The sequence below is a fragment of the Euprymna scolopes genome, chromosome 42 (assembly GCF_053919585.1).
Source record: "Euprymna scolopes isolate OS-2025 chromosome 42, ASM5391958v1, whole genome shotgun sequence".
NCBI lineage: Eukaryota > Metazoa > Mollusca > Cephalopoda > Sepiida > Sepiolidae > Euprymna > Euprymna scolopes.
In genome coordinates this window covers 65026012-65044957 of record NC_136523.1, presented here as the reverse complement: position 1 = coordinate 65044957, position 18946 = coordinate 65026012, and the positions used below count along the sequence as shown (strand labels likewise).

Sequence of the window (18946 nt, the reverse complement as noted above, 5' to 3'; positions counted from 1 at the left end):
GTTCTTGATTTTTGCCATAGATTAGCACGTCAGCTTGCATGCATATCACTTCCATTTCATTCTCTAGTACTTGTTACATGCACCTCGGATAGATTTCACTGGCTAATCAAATACCAAATGGGAGACAGTCGAATTGGTACTGTCCGAATGGGCTAATGAAGGTCGTCAGTGCATAGCATATAGCTTAGACACTGAAGAATATCAAAGCATATTAAATAAAGAGGGGGGGTATGTTAGCAGACATTCTGATAATACATATATTATAACAAAACATGGTGTCAGAATAAGGGATTTATGAACGAATGTGGACAATACATAGGGAAGGAGTTAAAGTGTTGATCCCAAAAGCCATGTAAAAAGAAATCTATATATCTATAAAAGTGAGAATGTGTGTGTGTGTGCGCGTGTGTGTGCGTGTGTGTGTGTGTGAGGACAATTCTCAACCTATATACTCAATGAATTTTTGATCTACAGACTTGAAATTTGGTATATAGGATATTCAGACATGTGGAAAACTTTAAACCATTTTCATCTGGACAATAGGGCTGCTAAAGGGTCAAAAGTGAAAAATTGGTACTTGGGGGTCATCAGATTTTTACCTGTTTGTCACCTGTTTCACGATTGTGCATGCACGAATTGTTCATGTGACAGCTTCCTTATGTTAAGAATAAGTAGGCTTGAAAACACTTTTTAAACAACGTGGCAAGATGGCCTAATGGTTATCATATTTGACTCACTGTCTTTAGGTTTTGGTTTCGATATCTCAGCTCGAGTAGTTTTTTGTTTTTGCTTACAAGAAATGAACTGTTTACAAAAACAAAATACTCGCATGTACATGTCTCAGTTTCTTTCCAGTTTTTTTTTTACTTCATTTTTTAAAAGGAATTTAACGTTACGGTTAATACTGGACAACGGTACATCTGCTAGTATTAAATAAAAGAATTACACAAATGAATTCCAGTATGACAAGTCATTTGAGCCCAGCAGAACCCTTTACATTCAACTCAAGTTATGGGAAAGATGGATTCAACAGTTCAGCCATTACAGGACTGTTTAGAAACTTCGAGATATTGCATGGGTGATAAAGCAGAAGACATTTTTGGCACATTTAAGCTTTCGCCCAAACAATGTGAAAACTTTGGCATAGTTATATCACAGTTCAATGACCATTTTAAAGGTGACACAAACATAGTATTTTAATCGGCCAGGTTCAACCAGAGATGTCAAAAGGTGAGTCGATTCTTTTATTATGGATCCTCATGTACTGGCTAAAAACTGCAATTTTAAGGATCTGCACAGAAAACTAATTTGTGACAGAATTGTAGTCGGGTGCACACATCATAATATGTCATTGAGTCTGCAAATCATTCCAGACCTCACCTTAGACAAGGCCATCAGACACGCATAGCAGTGTGAAACAATTAAATCACAACGTCTCCTGCGATCACCAGAACACATCAGCTCAAAGGAATTTTGGTGTTGACTCTATTAATCACAACAGAAATCGAAGACAAGGTTAGAGCAAATACAAGACCCAGACGTGAATCTCACCACGAGAATCAACAGAAGAATGGGCATAACAAGATCCCCCATCAAAGACGTGTATGCACCACCATTTTAGTCACTTGCCAATTGTGATAAGCCACTATGTCCAGTATTACCACACAAGACTACATGAAGTTAAGCATAACTCAGATGACAGTGAAAGCGACCAGAGTGCATACTTTGGTGTTCTGATGATATTAGAAATCAGCCTGAGCAAACCTTGGCGAACTAACATCACCATTAATGGACTACAACTACAATTTAAGTTGGATTCGGCGGCAAATGTTACCACAATCCTTGAACACATCTATAAATTAAAGAGCCGCTGTTAGGTAAACCAGCCATCAAATCTCTTAAGCTTATAACCGTCCACCCAAGCTTACATACCATCAGGAATAAAACACAATCATTTGAGCCGAAAAAGTAAATGCCAGACCTATTCACAAGCCTAAAGAATACAACATACTGCTACATGCAGATGCGAATTCACAGCACTATGTGTACTACTACTCTTGATAAAGAAAACACAGGCAGAACTCTAAAGAATGGGAAAGCTGGGGGTCATAAGCCAGATTGACAAACCCACTCAATGGTGTTATCTCATGATGCGAGTACTAAAAGCAAACAAGAAGGTTAGAATATGTGTAGATTTCACAAAGCTCAACAAGTGTATAAAACGTAAACTATGGTTGACCACCTTTTGGCTCAGTTAAGGGAAGTGAGAATCATGAGCCACTGGATGTGAACAACAGATATTAGTAGATTCCACTTTAATCAGAATTTCATTTCTGACACCATGTTTTGTTATATTTTTTCAGGAAAATAAGACAAGACGAAGTATGCTTGTTAAGACCAGGATGCCTGACTTGTTTTATTCACATTGGGCGAAAGTTTACATTTTTAAAGGGAGGCAACTCCTACTGGTGCAAAATGTCTGCTAATATAGCAACCACCAATCTCTGTGATACATTAAGACATTAAAACCTGGTGGTGATGTGAATATAATCAGATTGTCTGCTTGAACCTTTTCAAGGAAAGACACCCAGAGTGTTTTCATTGTTAAGAAGCTTTTTGAATCGTGTGTGATCAATTGAGGTAACACAAGTTGAAATTGAAACTGCCAAAACGAATTTTGCAAGTTGGTGATGGAATACGAAATAAAAAATCATTCACTGAAAAAATAAAACAAATGTAATAAATGTTTATATAAGAAGAAATATATACATGCATATCACGAGAGTCAGTTTTGTCTCGTTCAAGGCAAATCAAGCACATAACACTCACACCAATTTTTTTGAGTAAAATATGCAAATACACACACACATCTGTGAACATAAGTTATAAATCATCATCACAACCATCAACTGAAAAGTTAAATGAAAGAAAAATGTATGATTTTTAAATTGCATTTCTTTTTTCCTGTTTTGCTATTACCTTTTAGCCTTGAAGCCACAAGGACGATAACAAGATAAGCACTATAAGAAGAACAAGAGAATTTATAATAAAAACTAAATTACACAAAACTCCTTTTGAATCTAATAACATTAATCCTCGTTTTTTTCTATAAGATCGAATACTACAGATGCATCTGTACATCTGGTTGTTGAAAACTGTCCGATATGCCGATGGCAAAAATTGTGTCATACTCTATTGCCTTCCTGATTTTCTCCAGCAAGGTTTTGAAGAAATTAAGAGGGTTTATTGTTCTGTATAGTCCATTTATTGCCTCTGATTGATGCTATTCTGACTCTGTTGAGCAAAGATGCCCGTTTCTGAATGCTGTAAGGCAGCTGAATGGGTCAAAGCACACGGAAGCATCATTCTCCATAAGGGTTCAGTTCAACCTGTTCAGCTGCCATTGTGCAAATCAGAAAGTGTTCTGTCAATATGGCTGCTATAAGTCAGATACAAACATGCATAAATTTATAGAAGTTTGAATCCTTGTAAGAGTGAAATAGTCGTAGTCAAGGGAAGATATACTAACATGACTAGAAAATGCATTGAATTGAAGAAATTAACAGATTGTGGCTCTATGATAGCAAGCAGGAAGGGTTAATGAGATAAATATGCAATTTATACAGCTGGCTGTGAATACAGCTTGAGGAATTTTAAAAATTAAATATAAACAAAATAAGATTTTGAAAGTTAAAGTGATTTTACCAACAATAAAAAATTTCCCACTATGGACAAAAAGAAATCACACTAAATCGTGTCCATAATATCATAAAAAAAACATAGACAGCTCCAAAGCTGCTGATCTTATTTCTGCTATACTATATATAGCCCCTATTCTGTCAACACTCTACAACATAGTTGCTGAATCTTGCTTTCTTAATAGTTGGAAAATTGCCTCTGTGATACCAACTTCTTGGTCTTTTTTCCTCATCAAATCTTCCTTAAGGTTCGTATATAAGGTCCATTGCTTTTTCTGCTTCTCGTAAAATCATTTCTATCTCTTGCTCTAAATACTTTCTCACACCCAAAGCTATTCTCTATCTCTATAAATCTAATATCAAACAATTTATGGAGTATTTGAACTGATGAATCTCTATCCCACTTGAAGGTTCTTGATAAATTCCAGAAATGCATCTGTAATTTGATTGGTCCCACCCTTTCTTCTTCATTGCAACCTCTCTTTTACAGGTGTGATGTTGCTAGTCTCAGTCTTTTTTTATATATACTATTACGGCATGTATTCTTCAGAATTGTCTGATTTATTCCCCATTTTCTTTTGTTCCAGCTCATTTGACTCCTCGGTCTTATAATTTTCATCAATTCATTGATAACTCATTGCAATAGAGTTTCCTATTCCAGTAGCATCTTCCAAGAACTGCAATCTTCCTGATAACTGTTTCCCTCCTACATACAGCCTTGGTCTTTTCAAGGCTAAAGTCATGAGATATTTCTGTCTTTGTGATAATCATCATTCGTTCTTGTTAGTTCCTTACATCAAGTGGCTTCATATCTTGTCTGGAACGTTTTCCATAAAAACAAACAAAAGAACATAGCAGTTTATGGCTGTTCAGATAAAATCAAAGTAGAATGATTAGTGGTTGTGCCCCAACGATTTGTTCATTACATTTAAGTAGAAAAATAAACAGTCTTCAAGAAATTTTAAAAATTGGATGAGGGGGGGGGGATATTAATTGCAGATATTTATATTATAACTATGGCAAAAAGCTGAAAAGAGCATCCTTGGACATTAAATGGTTCGATTAGGAAATGATTTCCCATTTTGTCAATCGAAATAGCAGCAGTAAATAATTTATATTTTATGAAAACATTATTTCCTTTTGAGGACGAAATCTTCATTGCAGCTTTTACAGACCCATCAGTCAAGACAAACCGATAGAAGAAGGTATGTTCACCTTTTGGACTGATGTACTTTTACAGAAAATGTTGTCCTTGTAAAGAACTGTATCGACTCTTAACAAAAGCTCAAATCAGCAGTTTCTTTCAACCAATAATAACGCAAGAAATATTTCCTCCTGAATATTGTGCATACTGTAAAATCCCAAATCCCTTCTATTTCTTTCTAATTTTTTTTACACAGACAACACATATGCATAAATCACAATCCAACTTTTTAGGTCAGAAAGGCTTTAAGCAAATAGTATACACATGATTAGATACATTCACAAACACACAGTGACAGTATTCATCAAATGTGCATACACACAAGTTCCAAGATGCACACATACTTTCCTACTAACAAAAAAGGCACACTAATATACACACACATTTTCATTTACATACACGGCGACAGCCAAAATGAATATGTTGTACTCAATTTCTCCTTCTAGACAAAAATTTTGCACCAGGAATTCTCATTCATTGCCATTTAAACATTGCATTAAGAAACTCTGAAATATTTCTCTCACCTGATGTTTCTTTCATCAAGCCACTTTTAGAGGATGATATCTATGCGTCTGCTCCATATCTAATACGTGATATTCAATATTTGGCTACTCAAAAGATGCAGGGACTAAGTGATCTACCTTATGAATGTTTACTCAAGAAGTTCAACTTTTTTCTATTTTGAGTGCAGACGATTATGCAATCATCTTATTCTGGCCTTCAATCTCGTCATTATGATATACCTCAGGACCTATTAGTCACTCCTGCATCAGAAAGAAATCTATGCAGACACCATGAGAAACTATTTTGCTGCTGATTTCGACTGTACCGGAGGAGGGCTAATTCATCTCTCTAACCAAGAGATCTTTTGAAATAATTTGAGATGGAATTCAACTGCAGTGCATTGATAGGGGACAGTGGTTCAAATCTTCACATCATCTTAACACCAACTGACCTGTTTACTTAGATTCAACACTTACATAGATTCAACACTTACGTACAAAAGTTAAGTGATCATTCATAAATCACTTTAAGAATACCCGTCCCAGGATGAGTAAAATTCCTCAAACAGTTTTGTACAACTTTTATGGTTCAATGACAGATTAAATATATAATGAGACTAAACTTTATATCTAGAATCTTGATCTCCTCTTATGTTGTCCAGTTTTAATCTTCCATTGAGGTCTTTAAGACTTGTGTTATGCGTACATTGTATCATTTTTATATCATTTCTCTCCATGCAACGCATGTCCTCATCATTCACTGACCCGGTTTCACTTCTATACACTGCACACAAACTAGTGTTGGAACGATTAATTAGAATCGAGAATTTAAAAAATCGGATCTTTTTGGGGTATCGGAAAAATTGGAGCCTAATTTCTGATTTCAAAAATTACTTTATTATTTTTTTTTTTGTTTAAAATTTAATTTTCTAAATAATAAAATGAAATTACTAGTAAAACTAAAATTTATAAACCATAATGATGGATGTAAGAAAAAAATGGAACCAAAAGAAAATGGCATGGGGAAAAAAGTGTCATAGATAAAACTGGCATGGGTGGAAAATATAGATGAAAATCTTAGAATGAGTTTATCAAAATTTTGTCAAAAATACATGAAGGGAAAACATTAAAAAGTTAAAAATAAAATCATATGTACATTTAAAAATAGATGAAGATTTGCCATTGCCCTCGCCCTTCCAAAAAATAATAATGAAATGTTTTGGGCAATTAAACTATTTTAAAATTGGAATTGGTAAGTGTATCGGAATCTTGAATCGTCCCATCACTAGTACAGACTCCTCACTTGGTTGACAAAAATAATGCTCTACTGATCATCAACCGCAGAAGTTCTCCATTCACTCCAAACTCCATGCGATGAAGTAATACTAATAGTTTTGCTTCACTATCAATTGACGGACAAATGAAGACAATACCAAATAAATAAGAGAACAGAAAGTTAAGCAATGGTTTCATTTTTATTAATTTGTTAATGCCGGGTTTACAAAATAAAAAGAGAAAGGGTTTATATCTAACACAAGAACAATGAAAAGGAAAAATCCACTTTTGTATGGATGAAGAGGATCCGTTTTAGGATGAGGCAAGCTAAAAGCATCATTCGGGAATGAAAGGCTCATTTGAAATAGAAATGCGATTTGAAAAATAAATCTTTCTGGGGAAGATGGGTGATGGTGGTGGTGCTAAGGAATACACAACTCTGGAAACAGCTTTTCAATATAGATTTGATACCTTTTCAGATTTCGGTTTTTATCCAAGACAGTGATGCCACTATTAGAAATAACAATTTTAGTACAGACATTTACAGGATAACAGTGTTATGCTGAATAAATACCATATTACATATAGGAATGATAACTAATGTTGAAACGAGATCTTCGACACTAGTCGAATTTTCTTCTGTGGATTTTATTATCTTCCAATCAATATCATTATCCGTTTATGGTTTTATCCATGCAAAACACAGATATTCTATAAAAAGCAATAAATTTAAGTTTAAACCAATATTTTAAATCAATTATTTTACTATTTAATATACTAGCAGTCTCGCCTGGGTCCTAATTTTTGTAGATTACAGAAACAATTAAAATAAACAATTTACTTAATATTTTAATTTGAAATTGTAAACTTTACTTTCATACAAAATCAGAGTAAAAATACTTATATCTGTTTAAGATTCGAACCAGTAACCTCTGACACTAAAGGTGTACTAAACAATGATTAGCTTTTTACAGGATATTCATATGTTGCATGTTACAGGATATTCATATGTTGCATGTTACACCATGTTTTTACAGGATATTCATATGTTGCATGTTCAACCGTGATTTTATTTAGTCATGTGACCCTTACCTTTTCTTTCATTCTTCAATATGAAAAGAAAGAATGGACATAATTTTTTTTGGCCTGGCGATATCAAGCTTATCAAAGCTACAACAGAAACATGTTTGGATGTATAGCATGCTATGTGTGTAGGAAACATTCTGTACTCTGATTTCTCTAGACCGATTCTTCAGTCTTGTTTCGTGTAGAAGGTTGCTGGAAATGCTTAAACCAGACGTCTAATGGCTAACGGTGTTCTCCATTGAGTTTTACTCTTTAATAGTATTTCTCAACGGTTTTACAAGCTGCCATCTGTCTGATAAGGAGTTGAATTGTATGGAATTTTTTTTCCTTCTTTTCCTTTTAAGGGTTAAAGTTTATGTAACAAAAGACTATAAGAATGTTTACTCTCTATCTTGTTTATTTGAAAATGGTATATGTATTACATGTGTTTGTTTAAGAAATGTAAATTATTTAGTGTGAACCTTTTCTTTAAAATAAAGTCATATTAATGCTCATCATGTTTAGTTATGATAGATTTAAAAATAGATACACAAGTAAATAAGTATTAATCAAAATGAAAAAATATTTAAATCATATATGTTCTAAAATAAAGCAAAATATGAACGAATGTGCAAAAGGCAAGAATTTAATGAGAGGAGGGGGGGTTAAACAAAAATGATCCATATCGCATGTAAAATGGTGACTCTTACATAAACAAATATCTTATGTGCATAACTGAAAGTTTAGTTATTTTTTATGACGCCATTAAAATGTTATTTCGTCTGTTCTTGAAAAAGACAGATTTTAAAGTTAAAATTTTATTTCGGTTTTGAAGAAATTCTTACAGATTTTTACTGGTCCCTTCATAAATGTTTTTTACTGGTCCCTTCATAAATGTTTTTTACTTGTCCTTCCATAAATGTAAGAACGGCACAAAACAAGTTTAATTGCAAAAGACAGATAAAATTGATTTTATACTCCACCCCAAGGAGTGTGGGTGTGGCACAGACACTAGAGATTCACTCTTGACTCCATTTCCTTTAATGAAAATTGGGGGTTGGGTAGATTTAGGAGACAACCTCCTAGTGTTGAATCAGCGCCATAAATAAGCAACAGTTTTTGGATAATGTGTTTCAGGTATTTTTTAATGAGTGAAAGAAAAACTTTCAAACGATTTTGTTATGCATTACATATATTTTAAGTTTATCAACAAGAAACCTTAAGAATCACATATGTAATAATTAAACAGTTTTATTTTGTTTTCGACTGTTTAAAATTTATTACAATAAATTCATATGTAAACATTCATCCATGGAAAATGTGTTACAGATGAGAATTATTCCTAAAAAATAAAATGATTAAAGTATATTGGGAAAAATTAATTCAGCGATAAAAATACAACACAAATTAGATAATTATATATTAGACTTGCTCCCATACTTACGAAACTATTTAAGCACTGCCTTAAGGAGAAGTGCTTTCCGACCCCCTGGAAGACCTCATCAGTTTGCCCTGTATTTAAGAATTCAGGTGATAAGTCATCTCCCTCTCAGTACAGACCAATAAGTCTCCTGTGTGTTATGAGTAAGTTGCTGGAATCCATATTAAATAGAGAAATAGTCAACCACCTCAGCAGGAATAACCTTCTTAGTGACACACAATATAGTTTCCGCTCTGCAAGATCTACCGCAGATGTGCTGACGGTTATATCCCACAGGATTAGTGAATCTCTTGACAAAGGCTTCCTTTCTAGGGCAATTGCTCTTGACATATCAAAGGCTTTCAACAAGGTATGGCATAAGGGTCTACTTCACAAGATTTTCAGCTACGGTATAACTGGAAATGTTTTCTCAATCATTAAATCATTTCTCTCCGATAGGTTCATAAGAGTAGTGGTAGATGGACAAAAATCGGAGGCCTGCAATATAAATGCTGGAGTCCCTCAGGGGTCAATCCTGGGCCCAACTCTCTTCCTGATCTACATCAATTACCTCCCTATACACATACTTAAATCATTCGTTGACATCTATGCTGATGACACGACCATCTACGGCAACACATCAAAGGCTGTAAATGACAAAGTTCTCTCGGATTCTCTCTCTTCTGATCTCGAGCGCGTGGTTCAGTGGGGGAAGATGTGGCTGGTTACCTTTAATACATCCAAAACCAAACTCCTATCCTTACATCATCTACGCTCTGATCCCCAGCTGGCATCAATTGGGATGGATGGCTCTCGTCTGGGTGAGGCCCCGTGTTTTGACAAGCTTCTGGGTTTGACCTTTACTCCTGATCTGAAATGGAACACGTACATCAAGTCTGTTGCCAAGGTCGCTGGAAAGATGGTGGGATCCTTCTACCGCTCCAGAAGATATCTCACTACTGATGCAATTCTCTATCTATATAAAAGCCAAGTACGTCCAAGGATGGAATACTGTTGCCATATCTGGGCAGGAGCTGCCAAAAACAGCCTATCATGCCTTGACAGAGTACAAAATAGACTTCGTGGTTTAGTGGGGGATGCCCTTTTCTCTACCCTGCAACCTCTCTCCCACAGAAGAGACGTTGCGAGCCTATCCTTGTTTTATCGTTATTTTCATGGCAGGTGCTCGTCTGAACTCCAATCCCTGGTTCCCCCTCGCCAATCTTTCACGAAAAACACCCGTCTAGCTGAATCCACTGTGAAAAATTTCCCCCACTCTATATCCGTGCCTAAATCAAAACGCGGATTCCATGAACAAAGCTTCTTTCTAAGAACTGCACGCCTGTGGAACTCTGTTCCGTCTGCCTGCTTCCCTCCGGACTACAACTTGGATGTCTTCAAGTCCAATGTTAACAAATTCCTAATGAACCGCCCCCCTAATTAAACACTTCATCAAATCTCCACACTAACGTAATGTACTTGCAATAACCCTTATCCCTGAGTGGCTTCCGGGCCTTGATAAGTGGTGATCACTGTGTAAAAAAAAAAAAAAAAAAAGAAGACAACTTATGTAAGATAAACTTATAATTTATCTATATTAAAACGTTTGAAACTTATTTGTAAATTATTTTTAGATTCTATGAATTCTTCTCATGAAGGCTTCAGAAAATGTTCGAAAAATGATCTTTGGTCATAAAGGGAATAAAAATATCCTTTTCATTGTTATTTGACAAATAAAAAAAAAAAATAGAAAACTTATACATTGGAGTTCGGCATTCATAAATTTAAATCAAACAATTTTTCGTAAAAGAAAAACATTCGTCAATTTTCGTTTTTAGTTTTGCTGTAAGATTTTTTTTTTTTTCAAAACGTCAATAATTTTGAAGGCCATTTTAGAACACAAACATTGAAACAAATTTCAAAATAACTTTAATACAAAACACTTTTTGTGCAATTTCTTTGTGAAAGTGACAAGGTGAAAGGGGGTGAGAACAGTAGCAAATAAAAATCATTCCTCAATTTACTTTCAACAACTTTTTTTTTACAGAACAATTCTGGATGAGACTTTACCAATGCAAAAGAAAGATATTTTACATCATAATATATATATATATATATATATATATATATATATATATATATATATATATATATATATATATATATATATATATATATGTCAGTGTCTGTGAGTGTGTTCCTTATATTAGAAAGAAAAGTTGGAGAATCTACATAAAAACTAAAAGCATATTAACATTCCTAAGGAAGTTATGAATCCCAAACTTTGCTTAAAATTTCAAATATTTTCTATTTAAATGAAATTTAAATCATATGTACAAAATTTTCTCGGGAAGACAATGGAAGTGGTTCAAAATCTATGTGCATTGAATCTCTGCACCTTCTCCAAGGAACTATGAGGCAGAACTTCCTTAAAACTTCAAATATGTATACCCAACTGGAATAAAATTTAAACCATATGTATAACATAATTCAGGGAGTTTTTCATTTCGTTTTTTGTATAATTATTCACAATTTTAAACCTTAATGCCAGTTTTTCATCTCATGGTCAGTAGAGAGCTAACAAATTTGTTAAATAAATTTTTAGACCATGGTCTAGAACGGCTATAATCGGTAATCTTTAGCCCAACAAAATAGATTTCCAGTGTGTCCGTGAAACCACAGATATCGATGGCGGATCAAATTAATATAGTGTTATGTGTAATTAAACACACACACATTTGGGCAGCATTTTTTCTTTGATACATGTTTCATTAAAGAACGTTCACAAATCTCATTTGTTTCTTTTCTAATCCATCAATTTGAATTGGGAGACCAGCGATTTAAGGTTCTGCTCGAGTATGAACAAAAACTTAGCATACCGGTAAATGTTTTCAACTCTCATGAGTCTTGATCAGTCACGTGATGAGTTACAAAATTTATACTTGGGCAGAATGCTAGATCATTAGTCTGCAAATTCGAAAGGATAAATCAGAAAAGTAAACAAACAGTAATTGCCACTTTAATCAAACATGGATATATGTGTGTGTGTGTGTGTGTGTGTGTGTGTGTGTGTGTGTGCGTGTGCGTGTGTGCGTGTGTGAAACTGCTATAACAATTCATAAGTGTCTATGTTGTAAAATTAAAACTATAAAAATGCCTTCCAATGAAGGGGGATATTTTTTAAATTATTATTTATCATAGTAATAAAATGAACAAATTTTGTTTCATTTTAATCAAAACGTTAAATTTTGTATAAAATTTATTTTGTTCGGTGAATGTAAACATTTCCTTTTCTGCTTCTGAAAAAATAACTTTTTTTTTTACATTCTTCCGAATGTAAAAAAATTTGGAAACTTAAAATCTATTTCTGCTAAAGTTTTCTTTTTAAAAAAATTAAACAAAAAAGTGCCGAGGTGGATTTGATAGGTATGAAAATAACTTTATAAAAACAATATTCGATTTTGGCTTTATTACCTAAACTTTTTATCAGTTGTTGTCGTTTGGCAAAAGTTTTATTCATCCAGAAAAGTTTTGGGACTAAAAGGGAAGTTATCCCCCTTCCCGGGAAGAAAACGGGGGAGTAGGAATGGGATAAAGAAAAGAATGGGGAGGAGGAAATGTTTGACTTTGAAAGCAACATTGGTAAAATATTTGCAAAAAAAATCATTTTTGTTCAATCATTTGATTGAAAGTTTTATTTGGTTGTTTGCTTCTTCAATATTGAGGTTTATAAGCAAGTATCATTGGCCATCTTCGGCTTCTTCCTCTTCTGATATCTTGGTCCACAATTTTTGGTCAGAAAGAAGTGAGGGCGGAAAGAGACCAGTTTTAAGATAATCTTCAAGTACCTAAAAAAAAAATTGTAAATATTTCTATCAATCAGTCTAAAAGAAAAAATATTGTAACATTTTAATCAACATTCCAAATGCTGGAAAATAATGCAATGTTTTTGCATTATAATGAGATATAAAAAAAAAAATGCATTTGAAGTAATTTTGTTTCATGTAGAAATTAGTAAAAATTATTGAGTAGAAAAATAATTACAAGAAAAAAATAAAATTTATCAAATATTGCATTTTATATTGCGAAAAATTCCATATGACAAACTCACTTATGCCCTTTGTTTTAATTTCAAATTAGAAAATGTTGGATCAATAATAATGATTTTGTTTTTGTAAAAAAGGTTCTAAATTTCTACTCAATCATTTGTCGGAATTTTTACTAATTTATAAATTACAGGTTAGTATGTAATAGTGTTTTTACTTAAAATGCATTTTTCATTTTTGAGATATCCAATGCACAACCATAAAAAATTATACAAGATTTATGATATATAATTTATTCTTCTCTCTCTCTCTCTATATATATATATATATATATATCAGTATTGCTTATTCGCATATATATTTGTTTTCGAGTTTTAAATAAATTAATATTCTGTAATATCCATTTATAATTTTATTGCTAAATTTGTTTCTACACAGGCAATCGTTTTAACTATATATTAATATGATAGCGTGTGTTCTTTTGTGTGTTACGCTTTATGTCAAATTTCATTGGTTGAGATTTAAGAACACACACGATATTATATATATATATATAAATTATACTAAATGTGAGTTAATGTATTTAGTGAGGGTTTAATGAGATCTTAGGCATAATCTCCTCCTCCTTTTCCAGTAGGGGGATGTGATAGTCTGACGTGTTTACTTCCGGTGATGACGTCATTATCTTCTGTTAAAAAAGATGCATATAATATATTTATGATGTACTACACTGACATAAGATATCATATTCCAAAAATCACATGGATGTACTGCCAATTCCCAAAATCAGGTAAATGGATCAGTGCATGCTAGGGGCTTATTTGTAACATTCCAAAAATCATGTAAATATATCAAGTAATCCTGAATTCATATTTTCGTCCTTAAAGTCCTTATGGCAGTAATTGCAAAAACTCTTCTTAAGGAGGGGGGTTTAAAGTCACTGGAATGCTGAGACTGATACTGCACTCAGAAATTCATGTTGAAGTAATGGTTGCCTAATCCCTAACCGTGTTAATGTTTTTATGTATTAATTTCGAAAAGCTGCTGAAACAGTTTATGATTTAAACATTACTTTATTTCAAGTATATTTTTAACAGTGGGGTGGGAGATATGAAGTCAGTCCCGGAAATGGCTGAAACTGTTTATGCATTAAACATTACTTTATTTCATGTATATTTTTAACAGTGGGGTGGGGGGTGAGGGGATAAAATGTCAGTCCCGGAAATGGCTGAAACAGTTTACGATTTAGACATTACATTATTTCATGTATATTTTTAACAATGGGTTGGGGATGTAAAGTAAGTCCCGGAAATGGCTAAAACAGTTTACGATGTAAACATTACTTTATTTCATGTATATTTTTAATAGTAGGGTGGCGGACATGAGGTCAGTCCCTGGATTAGATAAGTGCAAATATGTGCTATACTATACACTATATACTAGCAGTATACGCAGCGTCACCTGGGATTGGATAAGATAGGTGGAGAATACCCAGAATTGATTGGTGTGTTTGTAATGAAATAATCACCCTAGGCAATATATCAAAGTTATTATTTTAGTAAGGGGGGGGGGCGATAATGTGGGTTAAAATTATGAAAAATGATTGTCGAAATTAGTAACATATCCAAGAATTATGATAAATGATGAAATATGGGTTAATTGATTGGTGTGTTTGTAATGAAATAACCAGCCCAGACAAAGTTATTCTTTTAGTAAGTGGTGGGGCAATACAGTTTTAACAAATGAGCTAGAATAATATGATGGTGTCTTCATTCATACTGAACGCCCACAGAATGCCCAGCAGCAATATATTACATATGAAAGATGCCGCCGTGGAATTTCCACTGGTCCCGCTAGTTATTATTATTATTGGCTCACAAGGACCTTTCACACAGGTCATCAAAGATCTTTCCTTGAAAACAGCTTGTGGTGTTCCCTGGAAACTGAGTGACATCAAGTCTCCCCAAATTTCCAGTACTCTCCACCTCCCTTGATAACATTTGCAAATGAATTTGCATCATCGCAACAGCCATTTACCATTGATTTCTCGCTGGCAGTGGCCATTGTTCTCAACTGGAATTTGAGTGGCAATAAACCTCGCAAGGTCCTAGTTCTCTTTGCACTTGTCCAGCGGAGGTCTGGTCAGTGCTCTCTCCGCAGTCTTTCCATCCGCCTTCACCCTACTCGGCTATTTGGCATCACTCTTTATTGGTGATGGGGTAATGGAGGGATGGGGGAAGGGATAAAGAACTTATAGATATGCAGTTTCAATGTTCTTGGTTCCATGAAATGCTTCTTCATGTTTGCTTCTGCAGTAGTTCGTTCGACCCGTACATATGGCTCATGTCTGCTAGTCTCCACATTCAAGGGTTTTTCTCAATATTTCAGCTGTTTTCATTATTGTTATTCCTTGTATCTTTCCAGTCATTCCTCCGATTCCAATTTCTCTTATTCTTTTTTCAAAATTTTTAAGGATTGTTTCTAGTACTCCTATTATTTTGATTTTCTTGATCATCCATATCCCTTTCAGTTTTCTAGCTAGCTTTGTTTTGTCCATCTTTGCTTTGATGTGATTGAGTTATCTTCTGCTGCATTTATTAGGGATTCAGTTTCTCGGTTTATGTGTCCTTTTCACATACATGTCCAAGTGTTTTCATTATTTTCATCTTTTGTCATCCATATGAATCTTCCATGTAGTTGTTTCTCTCCCCATTTTTCTTTTCTCGTCTTATTCTTTGTTTCTGTTTTCTGTTTTGTTGATTTTTACAGTGTCTCTTGCTGCTATGATTATCCTTTCAGGATTTTGCATTATGTATTTGATTTTATTATTATTATACTTAATATAATTTATAAAACTCACTATGTGTGCATGTCTCTGTCTCCACTTTTTCAAAGTGCATCTCCTCTGAGACACAAGGAGGCAGAATGGCATGTCAAATGATTGCATTTTTTTGTTGACCGTTTTTTATGCTAGTAAAAATAGCTACTAAGGGGTAAAAAAATGAAAAAAATGGAATCTGGCAAGTGTAAATTGCCTAAATGAGTTCTTTGTATGCATGCGCAAATATACATTTATATGTTACAGTCGGTTCATTTTTAACTATTTCTTATTCGTTAATCATTACCATTTGAGCTATTATCAAATAGCTCAAACACTCCAGCTTAAGTCGTTACCGTTTGAGCTATTATCAAATGGCTCAAACGGTAATGACTAAAGCTGGAGTGTTATATGTCTTAGTTTTGATTCTAACCCGATGAAACCCAAGTATTATTTTATTTTATTTTTTTTTTGCTTTTGAAATCACTACTATATACTGGGTACAATATATAATAATCGATTGAAATTTGACTATTATAATAAATATGAAATCTCCATAAATCATATTTAAGCATATTTTACGACTAGGCAACGCCCAGCTAATAAAATGGTATAAAGAGGTTTTATAAAAAAAAGAGATAGCGTTTTGAAAACTTTTTTGGATTTCATTTTCAAGAGAAGAAGAACAGATACTACACTTTGAAATATTTATTTGCTGAAAATATAAAAATTTACTATTTAAACAAATTAGGAAAAAAGCCATTCAAAAGTGTGGAGAAAATGGGTATCGTTTATTCTAAAAATTAAAACAATAAACAAATAAGAAAATAAAAAATTAGATAAGTATAATATATATATGTAAAATGATAACAATAAAATTATAAGATCGATTTTGCGACATGATAACTCGTATATAAATGATATGAGAATAAAAATGCATAAAAGCTTAAGTACCTCCAGTAGATAAACGCTTAAGTAGCTTTAGTACAGACACACACACACACACACACACACACACACACACACACACGCACGCGCACACACAAACACACACACACACACATATATATATTGGAAGGAAGCGAGCCTTATTGGTTAAGGCGCTGAATGCCATGTATTCTTTTCAGGCTTTTGATTGGACCTCTAGGAAACTTCCTGTGTGCACAGTTTTTAAAACTTACAGACATTTTGGCTCTCTTTGCAAAAAACCTTGCTAGGGGCAAGATGCTAAATTAAGTATCTCCCTAAAAGAGACTCCCTCAAGGTCAAAAATGCTTGGAGCTCCATTTCCTTTTTTTCTTTTAACCAAGAATTTTTTCCTATTGTGACAGGAATTTTTTTTAGACGAATATCGTCTTCCCTAGAACTAAAATAGTTTGGCGCCGTTAATGGAGTTTTATTCTTCCAGATACTATAAATAAATGGTTTCTGCTCCCTTTTACTAGCTTCTCCGAAGAGAAGCAATTTCATACTTCAAAAAAAAAAAAAAAAAAAAAACTACCAGACTCAGATACGTGAGAAATGGGCATATTTTTTGCAATCCTACCAAAGAAGATTGAAATTCATCACCTCAGGTAAGGCTTGCTTTTATTCCGTTTGTCCTTTTTTTTTTTGCCCTTTGCTGAGTTCTAAAGCATGTGAGGAAATTAATTCTCATATACTTTATTTTGTGAAAAATATTTGCTGATAGTTTAAATCTTTCTTTGTTTTATTTTGTGAAAAATATTTGCTGATAGTTTAAATCTTTCTTTGTTTTATTTTGCGAAAAATATTTGCTGATAGTTTAAAACTTTCTTTGTTATATTTTTGCGAAAAATATTTGCTGATAGTTTAAATCTTTCTTTGTTATATTTTTGCGAAAAATATTTGCTGATAGTTTAAAACTTTCTTTGTTATATTTTTGCGAAAAATATTTGCTGATAGTTTAAATCTTTCTTTGTTATATATTTGTGAAAAATATTTGCTGATAGTTTAAAACTTTCTTTGTTATATTTTTGTGAAAAATATTTGCTGATAGTTTAAATCTTTCTTTGTTATATTTTTGCGAAAAATATTTGCTGATAGTTTAAATCTTTCTTTGTTATATTTTTGTGAAAAATATTTGCTGATAGTTTAAATCTTTCTTTGTTATATTTTTGCGAAAAATATTTGCTGATAGTTTAAATCTTTCTTTGTTATATTTTTGTGAAAAATATTTGCTGATAGTTTAAATCTTTCTTTGTTATATTTTTGTGAAAAATATTTGCTGATAGTTTAAATCTTTCTTTGTTATATTTTTGCGAAAAATATTTGCTGATAGTTTAAATCTTTCTTTGTTATATTTTTGTGAAAAATATTTGCTGACAGTTTAAATCTTTCTTTGTTATATTTTTGTGAAAAATATTTGCTGATAGTTTAAATCTTTCTTTGTTATATTTTTGTGAAAAATATTTGCTGATAGTTTAAATCTTTCTTTGTTATATTTTTGCGAAAAATATTTGCTGATAGTTTAAAACTTTCTTTGTTATATTTTTGTGAAAAATATTTGCTAATAGTTTAAATCTTTCTTTGTTTTATTTTGCGAAAAATATTTGCTGATAGTTTAAAACTTTCTTTGTTATATTTTTGCGAAAAATATTTGCTGATAGTTTAAATCTTTCTTTGTTATATTTTTGTGAAAAATATTTGCTGATAGTTTAAAACTTTCTTTGTTATATTTTTGCGAAAAATATTTGCTGATAGTTTAAATCTTTCTTTGTTATATTTTTGTGAAAAATATTTGCTGATAGTTTAAATCTTTCTTTGTCTTATTTTTGCGAAAAATATTTGCTGATAGTTTAAATCTTTCTTTGTCTTATTTTTGTGAAAAATATTTGCTGATAGTTTAAATCTTTCTTTGTCTTATTTTTGCGAAAAATATTTGCTGATAGTTTAAATC

The 18946-nt window shown here is 32.7% G+C and overlaps 1 long non-coding RNA gene across 1 annotated transcript in view; it reads right to left on the bottom strand.

Moving 5' to 3' along the window:
• Positions 1-11077: 11077 nt before the first annotated feature.
• The window catches only part of LOC145267164 (uncharacterized), a 31508-nt gene continuing 23639 nt past the window's right edge, over positions 11078-18946 (bottom strand). The window contains exon 2 of the long non-coding RNA XR_013864834.1: positions 11078-13013. This is a non-coding gene — a long non-coding RNA (uncharacterized LOC145267164). The remainder of the gene's footprint in view (positions 13014-18946) is intronic.